This window comes from Canis lupus, chromosome 6 (assembly GCF_003254725.2).
Source record: "Canis lupus dingo isolate Sandy chromosome 6, ASM325472v2, whole genome shotgun sequence".
Taxonomy (NCBI): domain Eukaryota; kingdom Metazoa; phylum Chordata; class Mammalia; order Carnivora; family Canidae; genus Canis; species Canis lupus.
Window position 1 is genome coordinate 22,691,068 of NC_064248.1, and position 19,855 is coordinate 22,710,922.

General features: G+C 44.1%; 1 protein-coding gene and 1 long non-coding RNA gene across 3 annotated transcripts in view; one reads left to right on the forward strand and one right to left on the reverse strand.

Moving 5' to 3' along the window:
- LOC112640249 (uncharacterized) overlaps positions 1-6,041 on the forward strand; it is a 47,034-nt gene extending 40,993 nt beyond the window's left edge. The window contains exon 5 of one of the 2 annotated variants that reach the window (XR_007411239.1): positions 4,147-6,041. This is a non-coding gene — a long non-coding RNA (uncharacterized LOC112640249). The remainder of the gene's footprint in view (positions 1-4,146) is intronic. The other variant, XR_007411240.1, reaches the window with a different exon arrangement.
- Positions 1-19,855, reverse strand: part of HS3ST2 (heparan sulfate-glucosamine 3-sulfotransferase 2) — a 90,445-nt gene that overhangs the window by 6,496 nt on the left and 64,094 nt on the right. The window lies entirely within an intron of this gene.

A 19,855-nucleotide genomic window follows, 5' to 3' on the forward strand; every position in this document is an offset into this window, starting at 1 on the left:
GCCTTTAACTGCCCCCAAGGAGCTGCTGACTGACCAGTCTAACTGCAGATCCAATGAGCCCATGCTCTAGACTGGAATGCCCAACTGTCTGTGGGCTGGAGACTGTACCTCAACAACCGACCCCCCCATTTTCCTTTCCCAAACTCCCTTCTCTCTTTTGCCTGTTCTTGCAGATGATATCACCATGAATCCACTCACAAAGCAGAAACCCTCATTCTTGACTCCTTCTCATACCTAACATCTTTCATTCCAGTAAGTTCTCAAGCAGCCCCCCTCCTCTCCCAGCCTGCTCGCACAGCCTCGAACTCTTACCATCTATTTCTCTCTTATCTCCATGCTTCCACTCTCTCCTCCCTTTGTCTGTTCTGGATCCTGTGTCTGCCAGGGAAATCTTTCTAAAGCAAATTCAATCTTGTCAACCATCAACTATTCTTTTGAATAGAGCCCATATTCCCTGACTCGGTACTCAAGGCCACTGCCTTACCTTTCCAGAATTAATCTCTTGCCACTTCCTGGCAACTCGATGCTCATGTCATGCTGAATATAAAATCCACTCCTCAAACACATCCTGCTCTGTCATGTGTTTTGCAACTTGCTGAGTTTTTTGTTTTTGTTAAGACTTTGGGTCATCTTTCTTGTCTCTCTCAGCCTGGAGACCGTTGACTCATTTTTCCAAGTCCAAGCCAAAAGTCACACTGTCTGTGAACCCTTTTTTGTAACTGCATGGCATCTGGTGCATTCAATTACCAGCACCCTCATCCCATCATGCAGAACTTATGAGATATGCATTCACTTATATCAACATATTGTCAGCCACTTGAGCAGGTTTCTTGTGCATTTTTGCCTTCCTAGCACAATACCCAGTATACCCCAGGTGCTCAATAAATGGGTCAAAGATCCTGTGTCAAAGGCAAGTGCCTACTGAGAGGTTATCTTAAGTCCTCAGAAGTTACCAGTGTTTGTTCAGGAAGCCCAGCCTTTTCTCGGCTTTCTGGCCTGGGGCAGAAGAAGGTTTCAGCAGACAGTCCTGGGGAGTTGGGAACATGGTGCCATTTTTAAGATTTTTATCACGGCTACAGGTACTTGGGCTCAGGCGATGGGACGCCCAAGCTCTGCTTCAACCAAACCTCCACATATAAGAAAACAAAATGAGACATAAGAAGGAACATATTTTGTGCCCTGTTTTGCTGCCTACGTGCTGTCCTTCACCCAAGGCTCCTGAGGTGTTGAGGGAGGACTGGGCTGTGGTCACTTTGCAGTGTGAATGGGGGTGGGGAGGGGAGTTGGGGTGAGCAAAGTCATGCTGCCCACTGGGGCCATCTGCAGGGCTTTGGGGTATATAGTTCAATGGCCAGGCCCTACACCAGACACTATTTAAATTAGTTAGTCTGAAAGTGGGGCCAGGACTCCTACAATTTTAAAGCTCCTCAGTTGATCCCAGTGGGTCCCCAGGGCCAGGAACCTGTTGCAGACTGCATGTTCCTTCAGCCACTTAACCTTTAACACAATTGTTCATGAGTATCAGCTGGGGTGCCCACCAGAGAAATGGAATCCCAGGCCCCTCCCCTGTACATTCAGATCGAGTGGGTCTGGAGGGCAGGCACCTATATTTTTAACAAGCTCCCCCATGATTCTTACCATCAGAAAAGCTTGGGAGGAGCTGCCTTAATAAAATGTACTCTCATAAGTAATGTGATCATGCTCATTACTGTCTAATACTGATTGATTTGTCTGTTCATGTCTCTGACCGTCCCCGGCCCCAACCACAGACTCCCAAGTTCCAAGAGAACAGGGTTAGTGTCTGTCTTGTTCACTGTTCTCAGACTGGCACTTAGTAGTGTTGAAGGGAAAAACAAAGTCAGGGATTTACTCTGGGAAGAGTGAGGAAGAAGCTATTTGTGTGCCTCTTCTGCGCCATAGAAGTCTCTACTCTTCTCTTCTTCCCGAGGGAAAAATCACAGACTTCCTGAGGACCCCCCCACCCCCCCCCCCAAAAAAAAGAAAATCTAAGTACGCTCTTGCCAGCTTGAGGCTCTCTGGAAAAGATATTTTTTTACCTACCTGGTAGGGCAGTGGCCACTCCCTGGGCCCCCACTGTCCCCACAAAGGACATCTTAGGTGCACCAGCATATGGGAACCTGGCTGAGCAGAGCCTCCCTGGGGACTTACAGAGCCAGCACACCTCTGATTATTACCAATAAATAAGGTTCTCTGGAAGATTTCATTTTCTACTAAATCTATACACTCCATGTATGTGTTCTGAAAGGCCTGGCTGCCGGGGGGACTTTGGTGATTTATTAGCTCCTAACTGGGCAACTAGGCTCCTTGAAAATCATTGGCAGTCTCCGGAGGGATAATTAAGAGCAAAAGAGAGGGGAAAAAGGCTTTATTGCAAGAAACTGGTTCTTAAAACGAAACCTGCTAACCCCCTGCATGCTGAGCCAAGTGCAGGCGCAGCACCTGTGGCCGTTTATCCTCACCTGGTGGAGAGGAGAAAGGAGGACCACTTCCTTCCAGGTCCACAGCCCTGAATCCTTACACTTACGTGACCCTGCAGCTAAACATGAAGTCCCAGCTTGAACTCCATCAACAATTTCTCATTGCTCACAGGATGAAGCCACCCCGGGCTCTGGCCAGACTGGACGATTCAGGGTTCTCTCCACAAGACTGTATTTCATGCTAAGGGATCTTTCACATGTTGTGCCCTTTAGGTGAAGCCCTCTGTAGCTTGTCAAGGCAAAACTTCAGCTCTTAGCTCATCATCACCTCCACCAGGGAGCCCTCCCTGCTCCCCTTCTTTCCTCCTTCCTGGAGGACTTAGGCATTTGTTACCCTTGTGATTCCATGGTGCCCCATAGTGTAAGGTCATGGAAGGCAGGGATCATGACTGTTACATCTCTACATCAACAATGCTTATCCTATGTCTGGTAGGCACGCATGTATTCATTCATTAAAAAAGCATTCATGAAGCACCTACTGTGTGCCAGGGATACAAAGATAAGCAGAGTGTAGCCTCTGTCCTCAAGGAGTTAACAGCCTTGTGGAAACAGGAGTGTGTGTGGGGGGTGTCCTCATTTCCCAGTGTGAGGGTCAGGACCTGAACCTAGCTTCCTACAAGGGCTGGGGGTTTCTTCCATCTGACAAGAGGGGCAATGCCTAAACCCAGTTTCCCCCATAGGTCATCAAGGTGCTGGACAGCTGGCTTTCCCAAATAACACTTGTAAATAGCTGGCAGCCCAGCCCAGCCTGCCTGGTGTCCCAGTGGTGTGGTTGTCCCCCAACTGGCAGGGCTGCACTCACCCCTGCCCCACAAGAGAAGAAGCTGATGGAGATGTAGGGGCAGAGTCCCTCCCCTGGAGCATAAGCCCAGTGTGTCCAGGCTCTGGCATGTCCCTGGGGGCAATGTCAGAAAACAGTAACCCCACGCCTGCCTCTTCTACTGAAACCCATGGTGTGCAAGTTTACCCAGTACAGCCTGACTATTCTCTCTTCCCAACCTTGTGCATTATGGAATTTGTCCTGGGTCCTGCCGTGTGACAGAGACCAGAAAGGGACCCTCCTTGGGTGAGATATCCATACAGAGATGTTTGGGGGCAGTGGACTACTCTAGTGGTTGGCGGGGAGTATGGGATTTGGAATCAAAGAGACCCCTGCTAACCACAGAAATGGGCACATAGTTTATTTCACTGAGCATAACGTGTCCCAGGTTCATCCGTGCTATCACTGGTGGCAGGGTTTCTTTTTTTTTTTAATGGCTGAGAGAAATAAGCCAGACACAGAAAGACAAATACTATACGATTTCACTTAAACGTGGAATCCCTATGTTGAACTTACAGAACTGGAGAGTAGGGTAGTGGCTGCTAGGGGCGGGTGGGAGGGGGCAATAGGGAGATGTTAGTGAAAGGGTACAAGCTTCCAGTTCTAAGATGAATAAGTCCCAGGGATCTAATTACAGCATGGTGACTCTAGTTAACAATACTCCATTGTATACTTGAAATTTGCTAAGAGAGTAGATCTTAAGTCTCATCGCTCATGCACATGGTAACTATATAAGGTGACGGGTATGTTAATTAACTTGACTGTGGTAATCATTTCACGATGTATGCGTGTATGAAATCATCACGTTCTCTATCTTTTTTTGAAAAGAAAGCAACAAATGTGCAGCATGCATCGGTCATAGCCGTGGTCTGCTGAGAGCTGAATGTTTATATCCTCCCTCAAATTCATACTTTGAAGCCCGACCTGCACCACCGCCCACCCCCGCACTCCATGTGACCGACCATCTTTGGGGAGGGGGCTGTGGGAGGTGATGAGGTCTTGAGAGTGAAGTCCTCACAAATGGGCTTAGTGCTATTATAAGGATAAAAGCAAGAGAGTTGATCTCCCCCACCACAGCAAGATCCAGCAAGAAGCTGTCTGCAAACCAGGAAGAGAGCTCTCACCAGGAACCAACCTGACCGGCAATCTGATTTTGGATTTCCAGCCTCTGGAGCCGAGAGAAGTAAATGCCTGTTGTTGAAGCCCCGCCACCCCGCCATGGTAGTGTTGTGATAGTAGCCGGGGCTGACAGAGATGTGGGTCACCGATGCCCTGGACATAAGCTAGTGCCTGTCGCACAGTGGCCAGCGGGGGGTGGTGGTGGTGGTGGTGGTGGTGGTGCTGCGAGGTTCTCAGTTCTATGGGAGAACTGCCTCCCTCAGTCTCCACGTGAACTCCAGGAGGCCACCAGCCTCACTATTCCTGCTTGCTGGCAGAGGAAATTGGGGCACTGAAAACACACGTCATCACCAAAGCAACAGCAAGATGCAGAATCTGGACTCAAGTGTGACTCTAACACTAGAAGAAAACGTGAGAATGTAAAATTAATCTTGGCATGAGGACAGCCTTTCTAAGCATGAGACAAAAATCATGAAGGAAGAAACTGAAAAGTTAGGCTATGTGAAAAATGGAAGTCTCCGGGATGGAAAAAAAGCCCACCATAAATAGAATAGAGGGAAAATGACCCCTTGGAAACATATCTGCAGCATGTGAGACTGAGAAACGAAAGGATGACTTCACATATGTTGCTTCGAAGTTCTTGAAAATTAGTAAGAAAAAGAGAACAAGCCAGTAGAATAAAGGCACACAGGCCCTGAGAAGAGTTAATAGTAAAGGAGCTTGGATTAAAAGAAATACATGAAAAGATACTCCATCTCTCGCAAAGTTATAGAAATGCAAATTAAAACCACGATGAGATAGTATCCACCTTAAACGTTGAAAAAATACATTTAAAAAATGATAACAGTTATTGCTGGCAATGGTGTGTTGAACTAGTAAGCACTCTCCCATATCGGGAGGAGTGTCAATGGGTGCAGCAGGAGGGCAATTAGAGAGGATCTCCCCAAATGTAAAATGCACCCTTTATTTATTTATATTTAAAGATTTTATTTATTTATTCATGAGACACACACACACACACACAGAGGCAGAGACACAGACAGAGGGAGAAGCAGGCTCCATGCAGGGAGCCCGATGTGGGACTCGATCCCGGGACCCCAGGATCACGCCCTGGGCCGAAGGCAGGTGCTCAACCACTGAGCCACCCAGGGATCCCTTAAAATGCACCCTTTAATCCAGCAATTCCACTTCTGGAAATTTATTTGACCATGTGCACATGACCAGTGTGCAGGCGTGTTCGTTGCAGCCTCTGGGGCAGAGATGGGGAGGCCTGACCAGACTCCTGCTCTCACCTCCAGAGTAGAGCTGTTGGTAGAGGGCAGCCGCCCAGCCAACGACTACACTTCCAGCACCCACCGCATCCACGCGGGGTGCCGTGCCTGGTTCTTGCCACATCAGTGAGTAGAAGCGCAGTGTTAACCTGCAGCCAAGGTGCTTACGTAGCACTGTCACGTCCGTCCACCGGCTGAATGCAGAGGACTCTGGAGGCCCCAGGAGAGGGATGGACAGTAGTGTAGAGTGGGACTTTATTCCCACCTTTCCCTTTCTGCACTCAGTGGCTTTTTCTTTGCCCTTAACTATGTATTCCTCGTAGTTATAAAAAACCAGCTAATAAAAAAAAAAAAAAACGATGTTAAGAAGTCTCCATTGATAACAGTTTGGGAAGAAGATGGCCTGTATGGAAGCAGTTTCGTGGAGTGAGGGGGAGGAAGCGTGTTTGGAGGAGCCGAGGTGTGGGTGGGGAAACAAGGCAATGTTCAGCTCCCCTCTCAAGAAGCTTGGCTCTTGAGAAAGGGGGGAGGGTGACCGTGGGTGTTGGATGAATGGTTTTTGCTGCTGCGTGTACAGCTCGGCAAGTTTCCAGGGAACTGGACCTCCATTTCTCAGGCCCCACCTGTGGCCTGCGTGGCCTGACCATGGGGACACTACAGGGCGACTTCTGGGGCCAGCTGCGGATTCCCACCCTCTTTCTCAGACTGGGCTTGGCTCCTTCCCCACACTTTAGCCTACCCTCCCCCTCTCCCCTGGGAGTGGGCCCCTTAAATCAGTGCTTTTCACACATTCCTGGGCATCTGAAACTCCTGGGGGTGGGGTGTCCTGCTGGAACGCAGATTCCGATTGGTTCAGTCTAGGGAGGGGGCCTGAGACTCTGCAGTGTGACCAGCTCTGCAGGGAGGCTGACCTGCGGGTGCAGGACCACGGTGTGCGCAGCAAGGTCTCACAGGAGTCCTGGTGATACTGGCACAAAGGAAACACTCAGTGGATGCTCACTGAATTCAGGGGAATTAGCTAATTCTGCTTATTTAGTTTTTATTGAGATGTTTGTTAACTGACACACAACATTAGTTTCAAGTGTGCAACGTGACTGGCTGTCCCCATATATTACAGGACAATCACCACGGTAAGTCTAGTTAGTATCCATCACTACACAGTGACACATTTTTTTTTTCTCCTGATGAGAATTTCTAAGATCTAGTCTCTTAGCAACTTTCAAACATACCATATTATTAACTGTAGTCACCATGCTGTGAATAGTTCAAGTCTTTTTGATTTTTAAAAAGCGAATCCTCCGTCCTTTCACCCTCTCCTGCCACAGTCCTAGAGCTCTCCTTTTCTCCCCGAAGTTCTTGAAATAAAGCTTGGTGGCTCCTCACATTCATCCTCCACTTGTCCCATGTGCCACCCCCCCTCACCCTGTGAGGTGTCGCTCTGTGACTACACCCCCAAATGGCAGTCCCAGTTCCATCCTGGTCTTGTCACACTTCCCCGTGGCATCAGAGGCGCCCACTCCCTATTTCGTGAGAAATGTGTTTTTTCTTGGCTTTGGGAACATCTTTTGGTCTTCTTCTCCATGCATATTTATTTTCCCTCAACTTGCCATCTATCTCCTCGTGTTTCACTTAATGACCCCACTACCCGCCAGCTGCCCCAGCAACCTGGCATCTAATCCAACTGGTAACCCCAGCAATCTGGCATCTAATCCAACTGGTAATCCAACTGGTAAGCTCCAGCCAGCCCAGGAGCGTGCAGCTTCCCCTTCCGGGGTCAGGGCTGCAGGGAGCAGCTCTGCGCTTCTCTCCAGCTCGGCCCTGGCTTCTAGTACCATCCTGAGCCTGCTCACTCTTGTGTGACCCTCCCCAGTGACGCCAGCATCCAGGAAGCAAGACAGTACCTGGCGGCCACCAAGTGGTAGTAAGGCTACCAGTGATGGTGCCAAGTGGTGGCTTAGGGGATCTTCACCCCCCCTCCCAGTCTCCCGAAGACAATTTTTGTGAAAAGAGATGGAGGAAGGAAGGGTGGGCTGGGGGAGGCAAGAACACCCCTGAAGGGCATCTGACACTGGCAGACTGGCTCCGTTACAAATGCCCAACTGCCAACAGACAAAGAGGGCCTCGGCACAGCTAGCAATTCCAGCACATTCGTCTGGCCAAGCCACACTCCCGTTCCACACGACTATTTCAAACCTTTCCCACTCTCTGCCAATGATCAAAGCCTGCCCTTTCCCACCCCTCTCTGCTGCCGAGCTCACATCCTCCACAGAGAACTAAAGAAGCCCTTAGGATGGAATGTTCTCACTATCCCGCTGCCAAATACAGAAGGTCTGCCCCATGACCAGCCACAGGCTGAGGCTGGAGGCGGTCGGCCCGGTGGCCTTCTGATGCCCCTGTGTCCCCATCTCCACCTCCCAGTGTCTCCTGCCTGCAGGAGTCTCCACCCTCCACCTGTGCCCTCCTGTGCTGGGATCCACTCCAAGGACCTGTCACTCCTTCCCAGTTCTGAATGCTCCCCAGGCATCTGTGGACTCCCCAGCCAATGATCAGATGAGTCAGAGAGTTTATGTTAGTTTTTAACACCAAGCTTTACAATCTCACACTCCAGAGTCCCTGGGGCTACTAAGTTTTGCAGGGAGGAGTTGCAAGGCTGCCCCACTTGCTGCAGCATAACAGTGTCCCCTAGTGGGAGGTGATCCAACTGCAGCTGTTGGAGTGAACACCCACTGCCTGCCCCTTGCAATTCTCCCCTTGCAGGCACGGAGAAATTAGGCACAGACAGGAGTCTTTACCACCTTGTCTCCAGCACATGCAAGTGTATCAGAATACATTAAGCTCCAAGGTTGCAAAGAGTTAGCTAGGGCTGGCTTTCCGATCATGCAGGGAGTAAGGAAAGCAGGGGACAGTGCTGCTGGGAAGTCAGCTGCTGGAGTATCATCCAGGCCTCTGATGCGCCCAACCCCACATGTAGGATTACTGAGTCAACAACACTTCTGCAGGGTCCAAGGCCTGCCCAAACTGTACAAACCTGGATTCTTGTCCAGGCTATGGTGTAGACAGTCCAGCTCTGTACTTCAGATCTGGAAAGCATTCAGGATGCCCCTGTACATTAAGCTAGCAGATGCTCTTGAATCCCATAATCCTACCTTTTCTGGTCTCCAGGCCTTTGCTCTTCTTCCTGCCTGGGCCACTTTCCCTGCTCTTCCCATGGCTAGTCCTTCTCTCCTCTGGTCTCTGTTTACCTGTTACCCACCACTCTCGGATATCTAAACCCCATGGTTTATTTCCTGCAAAGCTCTAAGCAGGATCTGTAATCATCTTGCTTATCTGGTTGTAGATCTAATGCCTTTCTCCCCAGTTGGTTTGCAAACCCCATCAGGGAAGGACAGTGTTATCCCTGCTGACTGCGCTATCTTTGGTCCTTCTCACTGTGCTGTCCTGTTACAAGCCAAAAGACAATGACTCATGCTGGCTTGAATGTAGAACATGGGAAGGAATCAATGGTTGGATCGAGAAGACCTGAGCTCCTTGAGGAAATCTAGCAGGCCAAGCTCTTCTATAGAAAGGGCTTCCCAAAGTGCAGTCACGTCTCATCTGTTGTGTGCAAGCGATTCATGGACGGAGCTTACGTGTAAGTTTATTTTAATGTATTTTAGAAAACTGGAACTAGGACATTTCCTTTATTTCACAGATTTCATTGCTGAGGCAGAGGCTTAAATATGTAGTGAAGGCAGAAAATGTGAACTGATCTAAAGACGAATGTTAAGTAAGTAATAGTACAAATGGCACATGAATATGGAAAAAAGATCCTTTAATGACTGGTCTGGGAAACTCTGGCTTAAAGCAATGTTGGTAGGGGCCAAAGGGAATCCAAGGCAGAGTAATGTGGACCTACACTCATTCAACAAACAATTATTAAGCACCCACTGTTTGCTAGCCATTGTGCTAAGTGCTGAGGTATGGCTCTAAATAAAACAGATATACTATGGGGGCACCTGGGTGGCTCAGTGGTTGAGTGTCTGCCTTTGGCTCAGGTTGTGACCCTGGTATCTTGGGATCAAGTCCTGCATCAGGCTCCCCACAGGGAGCCCACTTCTCTCTCTACCTATGTCTCTGCCTCTTTCTCTCTCATGAATAAATAAATACAATATTTTTAAAAAACCAGATGCAGTATGAAGCCTCTGGTCTGGTGGAATTGATGATGGACAAATAAGTAAGTATAGAATTACAATGTGGGGTGAAGGAAAAGAAGAGCAAGCTTAACAAGGGAATTGTGTGGCCAGAGAAACCCAGGGCGGGGGGTGGGGGACATGTGAGCAGAAGGTCAAGAGATGAGTATAGGTTTGGGCAAAAAGACCAAGAAAGACAGGAGAAGACAAGAGGATAAGAAACAATGGGCATGGATGAGGTAAGCTGGTACTGCAGAGAAGCTAAAAATGCATTAGCAAATGACGCTGGTAGCAGGGAAGAGCAGAGCTAGTGGCACAGAAAATTAAAATCAGAACACGGCTGAGCCTGATCTTGAGCTTCTCAAGGAATAGTCCACAAGACTGAACTGATGAGGGAGGAGGTGACATGGAAGACAGAACTGTCATAGGCAATTCACAGTCTGCAATGTTATTGAAGAGGAAATCTAAAACAAACCGGGCAGAGCAATAGGCCAGATTTCACCAAGGAAGTATTTCTGGAGATAAAGGATGGCTATGTGGGCAGATCAAAGGCCAACTGAGTCCTAACAAAAGAAAACCCACATCCAGGTATGCATCTATCTATCCATCCATCCATCCGCCCACCCTTCCATCATCCATCCATTCATCCATCTACCCATCCGCCCATCCATCATCCATCATCCATCCATCCATCCACCCACCCAGCCATCATCTATCTATACACACACATATCAGAACAAACATTTTACTACAAAAAAGTTACAAAAGCTATTTAAGTATTATAAGTACCCAAAATGGATAAAGCAAACAAAAATGAATTTTCTACAAAATCAAGCCAGGCGAGTACTTTGCAGCAGCATCAAATGCTAGAAAAGCACAGATTATCATTCACAGAGTTTTGAAAAAAAAAATTGTGATTCTCAGTACTTAGCCAATTTGCTTGTGAAGGCAAAAGAAAAGCATTACAAGATGTGCAACAGCTTTAAAAGCATTCCACCTTGCTCTCCAGAAAGTTCCTTGAAAATGAAAGCAATGATCTACGTGATGGTGAGAAAGAATTCGAGAATGGGGAAGTTGTGCATAAAAGGGAACAAGGGGGAGGTCCAGACAGCGAACAAATTCAGCTTCTAATATCACAATTTTCCTTTAAAAATATAAAAAATCATTCATACCTCCATCAAGTTAAAAAATTAGTTATTTGATAAATCAAACCCAACATCCCAGATTAAATTAACAAAGAAGCTGGTGACAGAGGAAGAAGGGGAGAGGGGCAGAGTGAAAGTGTATGAGGCTCTCTCCCAAAGGGCACTGCCTACCCGTTTGCTCTATTAGAGCAGAGTAAAATGAAAATTACGAAAAGAACAAGTATCTTCCCAAACACTGGAAAATAAAAAGAGCAAAGAAAATGCAGCTCATATAACAAAGGAGATGGGAAAGGAAAGCCGGGAAAAAAAATAGCCAAAATTGTAGAGCAAGATGACAGAAATGTACAAGTAGGAATGATTGCGGTAATATTAAAAATTACTGAAAATAGGCTAAACACTATAATTTTTAAAAAAGATAACAATAAAGATTTCTCATTCTAAAATGAAACCTAGTCATTTTTGTGTTTATAGGACCACCCCAGGACCCAAAGACAGAAACAATTTATTTGAAAATGGAGAGGTTCAGATACATCAGGAAGATGCCAGTCTAAAGAAAGCTAGACTTTCTTTGGTATTAATACCAGAAAAAGTAGGATCCAAGGCAGAGACATTAAATGAGACAAAGTGGATCATTTAATATCAATAAAGGGCCCAAGTCACAGCAGAATTTCTATATAACATGGTGGATCAAACACAGTGTTTATCTCCACTCTCTCTTGGGTCACCTCTAAATTCATTATGAATGGATAAAAAAATATATAAAGTCAACATATTAAGAGACAGGGTGAGGAGTTGGTGGCAGACAGCAAATAGAGACATGGTTTTGGAAGAAGGGAGGCTGACCTGTGAGGGGTCCTGGAAGAGAGAGCCAAAACATCAGTGGCTGCGGGATGGGGAGGTCGCTAATGGGAAGAAAGGGATTCTCGTTACAGAATTTTCTGGAATTGGAGCAGAGAGCCGGGTGGGGTGAGAGGCACAGGCAAATGTATAGTCAGTGTCAGAGATCTCTAGAAGCAGCAGCTACATTGCAGAGCTTGCCCCCAACCCTAGAGCCAGGCCATGGCCCTGCTCCTATTAGGGAAAGGGGGGGGGGTTATGCTTTGGAGCTGCTGAGCCAGGCGGCCCCCAGACTCCGGTCCCCAGACTCCTGCTGGCAGGCCCATCTACCCCAGGCTGACAAGGGGAAGCTCCCTGCCCAGTCAAGGTTTCAGTAGTATCTACCAAAGCATAATTTATTAAAAGAAAAGCTGTCACGTCCCATTGAGATCCATTATCATCACATCTAATACGAAATCATAATTCAGTGCAGAAATAGGTCAGAAGAAAAAAACGATCATCTCAACAGATTCCAGAAAGGCACTTAGTAAATTCAACATCCATTGCTAATCAAGAAAAAAATAATCTTAAGAAAGCAGGAAGGCTGCCTCTAACATGAGAAAAGAACAACCATCTCAAACCCATAGGCACTAGCAGATTGAAGGATGAAATAATACCAACAGCTAGCATTTATTGAGCGCCACGGGGCAGGTATGGCTCAAAGTGCTTTCACATGTATTATCTCATTTAAACTTCATCCCAGTATCACCAGGTAGGTATTTGTATTAGTCTTATTATTCACATAAAGAACTTTAGCATAGAGAAGTAACCTGCCCAAAGGCCCAAGGTACTGACTGGTGAAGCCAGGATATACCCCAAGCATTTCGACTCTAGTGACTCCATGCTGGTAACCTACAGGCTACAAGTCTCATTAAAGTTAGGCAAGGCAAAGATGCCTCCTAACACAATTAATATTTAATACTGTTCTATAATTTATAGACAGTTCAATTAAAACTTTAATAAATGGAGAGATGGGAAGTCATAACATTAGAAAGACATCCATTCTTCTCAAATTAATCTATAAATCAAATGTAATAGCAATCTAAATCCCAAGAGGATTTTAAAAATTGAATTTGACATTACAATTACAGAGTTTCTTTTGGATGAATAAATTAAAGATAAGAGCTAATGCACTGTGCTGGAAGGAAGAAGAATCATGGGCAGGAAACTACAATGTCACAAAATATATATTATGAAGCTGTAGTAATTAAAACAGTGTGGTTCTAGCTTGGGAATAGGCAAGTGGATGAACAGAATCAGAAATCAGAAATAAGCACACCTACATAAAAAGCACATAGTAAAAGTGGCATTTTAAGTCAGCTGGGAAATTATGGCTCATTGGGACTTTGTTGGGGGCAATTAGAAAATTGTGGAAAAAATGGAATCAAGTTTCCTCATTATTATACCTACACCAATGTGAATTCAAAACACATGAAGTAATTCAAAGTGAAAAAGAAAACAGTGGAGTAAAGTTTTAAAATATCACTAAATATGTATATATTCTTGAGAATTGGGAAAGCTTTAGACTCATAATACCAAAGGAAGAAAGCAAAGAAAAAGACTTTAATATAACTGCATAAAATTTTAAAGTTTTGGGAGACCCCCAAAAAAATCACCATAAGGGGAAATAAAATGCAAAAGAACAAACTGTGTTTTCTATATAATAGATAAATATTTTATTTCTGTAATAAATAGAGTTTTATAAATCAGTAAATACCCCACCAACAAACTGAGGAGAAGACACAATTCCTGAAAGAAAATATAAAATTGGAAAAATATTAAAATTCATCAGGTATCAAAGAAACACAAATTAAATCCAAAGAAGACAGCATTCTGACCTATCACAAAATTGAGAATTATTTAGTGTTATCCATGGTGCACAGAAACCTGGTAGGTTTTGCAAATAAGTTTAATTTTTGTAGAAGGCACTCTAGAATTTGTTGTGTTGGAATGTTAAGATATCTGCAGGCAGATATATATTTTAAGGACATGCAACATAGAATTATCCATTTAATGTGGTAAAATATAATATTAGAAACAACCTAAATATACACAATATTTCACTGATTAAGTGATGGTACATGCATTTAATGAAATGCTTTGCTATGATTATATATAATGTTTCAGAAAATAAGACATGGGGAAAATGATGGTTCTAAACTGGTTTAAAAAAAAGGTCAGAAAACACTACATACACACGATAGCTGGTCTCCGTGTGTGTGCAAGTACGTATACCTGGATATCCAAAGGAAGGACATAGTTACCCCCACGATATTCTGATATCTTCTACTTCTCCTAACTACATGTAAAAATATAGGACCTGCTGTTCATGATGACTTTTCTTGAAAGATGTGTAGAACAGCCTGTTCTTTGTTTGACAGTCATACAAGATCCTTCCCCACTTTGCTCCTGAAGCATTTACAAATTTTAAATAGGAAATGCAGTATGGACAGAGAGTCCATCTCAGTCAAATAACTTATAACAGCAACCTAAAAAGGAAAGAAGGTGCACATGCATAGAATATACTGGGTGATACAGAAGAATAGGAGGGTAGGCCTCTAGGAAGGAAAACTGGAAGGCTAGGGGCTGGGAGGAAACTCGTTTTCCATGACATATCCTTTTTGCATCCTTTGACCTTTTTTTTTTTTTTTTTTGTCAAATGCACTTTTCTCTTTTCTTTCTCTCTCTTTCTTTCTCCTTCCTCCCTCCCTCCTTCCCTCCCTTCTTTCTCTTTTTCTCTTTCTTTCTTTCTCTTTCTTTCTCTCTTTCCCTCTTTCTTTCTGAGACTCTGTGCAAGCAGAAGGGGCAGAGTAGGAGAGAGAATCCTAGGCCGGCTCCACTCCCAGCACGGACTCATGGCTTGATCCCACGACCCCAGGATCATGACCTGAGCCAAAATCAAGAGTCAGATGCTTAACCAACTGAGCTACCCATGTGCCCCTCAAATTCATTTTTTTTTTTTCAAATGAAGAGGAAACATATAGGCTTTGGAGCCAGGCACGATTCTAAGTTCGAATCTCTGTCTTGCCACTCACTCATGCGTGGCCTCGGGCAAGTCACTAACCTCTCTCTGAGTCAGTTTCCCCACTAAAGGGGGAAAAAAGAAAAGTCTTGCAGGACTGTGTGAAGGACTGATGACATATGGAAATTTCCCAGTGTGCTCGCTGGCACGTAGTAGGCGCTTGTTAGTTGTAGTTATTATGATTAATCTTGTACCTGCCGGAGACTGTAGGGAGAGCCGGAGCAGAATCTAATTATCCATGCTGGAACAAAGCCAGGATACCTGAGTCTTGCAAAACATGCTGTTGAATGTTCAATCAAGATATGTAAGTACACACAGCCGCAGAACATACCCAGTGCTTTCCCCCAGGGCTGGGGAAGTAAAATGCATTTTACCATGGCACATCTGCTCGTTTTTTAAAATTCCACAACTAATTAACCAGAATCCTCATCAGCAATCTCCTTGTGGATTAACTAAACATGTCAGCAAACCCTGGCCCTTTTCTGTTAAACACAGGCGATTTCTTCTACCCACTAGTGCCTCCAGCAAGATGCTGAATGCTTGGGGAGTTGAACAGAAAACAAAATCCAACTTTCACTTAACCCACTGAAAGGCATTCCTCATGCTGCAGGTCAGTATGCTGGGTCTTTAAAATGAGGAAGGCATGCTAACTTATCAGTAACCCCACAGACTCTGGGGTCTGATATGACTTATTGACCACCCCTTACCGGAGAAGTTGCTGGTAAGTTACTTGACCCTCTCTAAGCCTCAATTTTTTCTCATCTGTGAAATGGGGCCAATTATGGTGCTTACCTCATAGGATTATTCTATTAGTTAAGGGTAAAGATGGCTTAGAATTAAATGTATACAATTAAATTGGTGGTGCTTGGCAAGGCCTCAAAAAAAAAAAAAAAAGGGTAACAGGCAAATGTGCTTTTGCATTAGAAGACCCAAAGGGAGGATGATGTCCTCATGAGTGCAATGGAAAGAAAAATGTATGATGTACACATAAACTTTGTGTAGAAAGATGTATGGATGTATGTAGCTCCACTCTCTTTAAGGAACCAGAAAAAATAGTTGCAAAGAACAACACATTGTCCTCGGTGTTAAGCTTATAAATTATTTGCTTATTAAGTATCTCCAAGACAAAAAGTGAGGAAAACTGTTTAAAGGTGTGATTCCATTATAATCAAAGCCATATCCCGAAACTAATGTAATACTGTGTGTCCACTATATTTCAACAAAAAACAAAAACACATTTTCAATGGTTTCAAGGGGAAAAAATACAGCAATGCTCCTTTAAGAAGAAAATCCCTTTAGAAAACCCTAAAGTCTGGTGATTATTGTGATTATCTAATGGGATCTCTCATATATCAACATTATTCAAGGGATGCGCTATCATATAAATGTGATTATTATTTAACTCTACATACTTTTTAGAAAAGTAATTTTCTGATTAGTAAGGAGGTCAAAGGAGAGATGTCAGAAGCTTTTTTTCCCCTTTCTGATTGTACAATACGGTCTTGAGGAAGATATGGTTGTTTTTTCTTTTTAATAGTGGAAGAAAGTAGCCACTATTTAACTGCTATGCCTTCAAATCAAACTTAGAAATAGTCACTGCTACAAAGGCAGTTCTTTAGTCTGTTTTATTTTTAAAGAAATATTTTTTTCTTAAACATTTTATTTATTTATTCGTAAGAGACAGAGAAAGAGAGCAGCAGTGACATAGGCTGAGGGAGAAGCAGGCTTCCTGCAAAGGGCCTTATGTGGGACTCGATCCCCAGCTCCAGGACCATGCCCTGAACTAAAGGCAGACGCTCAACTGCTGAGCCACTCAGGCGTCCCAAGAAATATTTTTGTCAAAAATCCATTATTCCCCAACTGAGAGCCTTTTGCCTAAGATCAAGAAAAAGACAAGTATGTTCACTCTTACCAGTTCTATTCAACATAGTACTGGAAGTCCTAGCCACAGCAATCAGACAATAGAAAGAAATAAAAGGCATCCAAATTGGTAAGGGAGAAGTAAAATTTTTACTATTTGCAGATGACATGATACTATATATAGAAAACCCAAAAGACTCCACCAAAAAAACTGCTAGAACTTATAAATGAATTCAGGAAAGTCACAGGATACAAAATCAGTCTATGGAAATCTGTTGCATTTCTATACACCAATACTGAAGCAGGAGGAGGAGAAATGAACAATCCCATTTACAACTGTGCTAAAAATAATAATTACTTATGCATAAACACAGCCCAAGAGGTGGAAGACCTGTACTCTGAAAGCTATAAAACACTGATGAAAGAAATTAAAGAGGACACAAAGAAATAGAAAGCATTCCCTGTGCTCGTGGATTGGAAGAACAAATATTGTTAAAATGCCTATACTACCCATAGCAATCTACATAGTTAATGCAATCCCTATCAAAATACCAAAAGCATTTCTCACAGAGCTAGAGCAAACAATCCTAAAATTTGTATGGAACCACAAAAGACCCTCAAATAGCCAAAGTAATCTTGAAAAAGCAAAGCAAAGCAGGAGGCATCACAATTCCAGGCTTCAAATTATATACTACGAATGTACAGTAACCAAAACAGTGTGGTACTGGCACAAAAACAGACACATAGATCAACTGAACAGAACAGAAAACCCAGAAATAGACCCACAATTATATAGTCAATTAATCTTCAACAAGGCAGGAAAGAATATCCAATGGGAAAAAGATAGTTTCTTCAACAAATGGATGTTGGGAAAACTGGACAGCCACATGTAAAACAATGAAACTGACCACTCTCTTACACTATACACAAAAATAAATTCAAAATGGACTGAAAGCATAACTATCTTAGAAGCGAGCACAGGCAGTAGTTTCTCTGACACTGGCTGCAGCAACATTTTTCTAGCTATGTCTCCTGAGGCAAAGGGAAATAAAAGCAAAAATAAACTATTGGGACTACATTGAAATAAAAAGTTTCTGTACAGCAAAGGTAACAATCAACCAAACTAAAAACCTACTGAATGGGAGAAGATATTTGCAAATGACAGATCCAATAAAGGGTTAGTATCCAAAATACATAAAGAAATGATTCAAGGGCACCAGGGTGGCTCAGTTGGCTAAGCACCTGACTCTTGACTTCAGCTCAGGTCATGATCTCAGGGTTGTGGGTTGTGAGATGGAGCCCCACATTGGGCTCCATACTGGGTGTGGAGCCTGTTTAAAATTCTTCCTCTCAATGCTCTGCATCACTTGCCATCAGGGAAATACAAATCAAAACCACAATGAGATACCACCTCACATCAGTGAGAAAGGGGAAAATTTACAAGGCAGGAAACCACTGCACTGTTGGTGGGAATGTGAACTGGTGCAGCCACTCTGGAAAACTGTGTGGAGGTTCCTCAAAGAGTTAAAAATAGACCTGCCCTACGACCCAGCAATTGCACTGCTGGGGATTTACCCCAAAGATACAGATGCAGTGAAACGCCAGGACACCTGCACCCCGATGTTTATAGCAGCAATGTCCACAATAGCCAAACTGTGGAAGGAGCCTCGGTGTCCATCGAAAGATGAGTGGATAAAGAAGATGTGGTTTATGTATACAATGGAATATTACTCAGCCATTAGAAGCAACAATTACCCACTATTTGCTTCCACGTGGATGGACCTGGAGGGTATTATGCTGAGTGAAATGAGTCAATTGGAGAAGGACAAACATTATATGGTCTCATTCATTTGGGGAATATAAAAAATAGTGAAAGGGAATAAAGGGGAAATGAGAAAAAATGAGTGGGAAATATCAGAAAGGGAGACAGAACATGAAAGACTCTCATGCGCTGTTGGTGGAAATGTGAACTGGTGTAGTCACTCTGGACAACAGTATGCAGGTGCCTCAAAAAGTTAAAAATAGAACTACTCTCTTATCCAGCAATTGTGCTACTGGTTATCTACCCCCCCAAAATACAAAAACACTAATTCAAAAGGACACATGCACCCATATGTTTATAGCAGCATTGGTCAATAGCCATATTATGGAAGCAGCCCAAGTGTCAATCAACAGATGGATAAAGAAGATGTGTTACATATATGTATACACACACACATACACACACACACACACACGGGAATACTGGTCAGCCATAAAAAGAATAAAACCTTGACATCTGCAACAACACGGATAGAGCTAGAGAGTATTATGCTAAGTGAAATCAGTCAGAGAAAGACAAATACCATATGATCTCACTCATACGTGGAATTTAAGAAACAAAACAAATGAGCAAAGGAAAGAGAGAGTGAGACAAATCAAGGAACAAACTCTTAACTACAGAGAACAAACTGATGGTGACCAGAGGGGAGGTGGGAAGGGAGTGATGAGTGAAACTGGTGATGGGGATTAAAGAGGGCACTTGCTGTGATGAGCACTGGATGATGTATGAAGTGTTGAATCACTATACTGTACCCTTGAAATAACATAACATAACATTCCAGTTAACTACACTGGAATTAAAACAAAAACTTAATATTCAAAAGTCCATATTTCCCTAGGAAAAGGGTAGAGGCAATTCCCCAATCTCAGGTCTTACCCTCACTTTCTGAGTTGTGGTAAACAAAACAAACAAAACATAAACGGGTTGAATGTAAAGCATGACCCCAAGGAAAAGTGTTTCAGTGCAGTAAATGCTCAGGCCTGAGTGGCAGTCCAGCGTCTCCCACTTTGAAGTTGAGGCACATGGAGCAAGTCACGACAGCTCTGAGACTCAGTTTCCACACATACGAAATGGAGAAAGTCATGTTGAAATGCATAATTTTATGCGTCAGTTTGACTGGGGTGTGGGAGGCCCAACTAGCTGGTTAAACATTATTTCTGGGGGTGTCTGTGAGCGTGCTTTTGGAGGAGATTAGCATTTGAATAGAGTAAATCCTGAGTAAAGAGATCTGCTTCATCCCATCTGGAATAAAA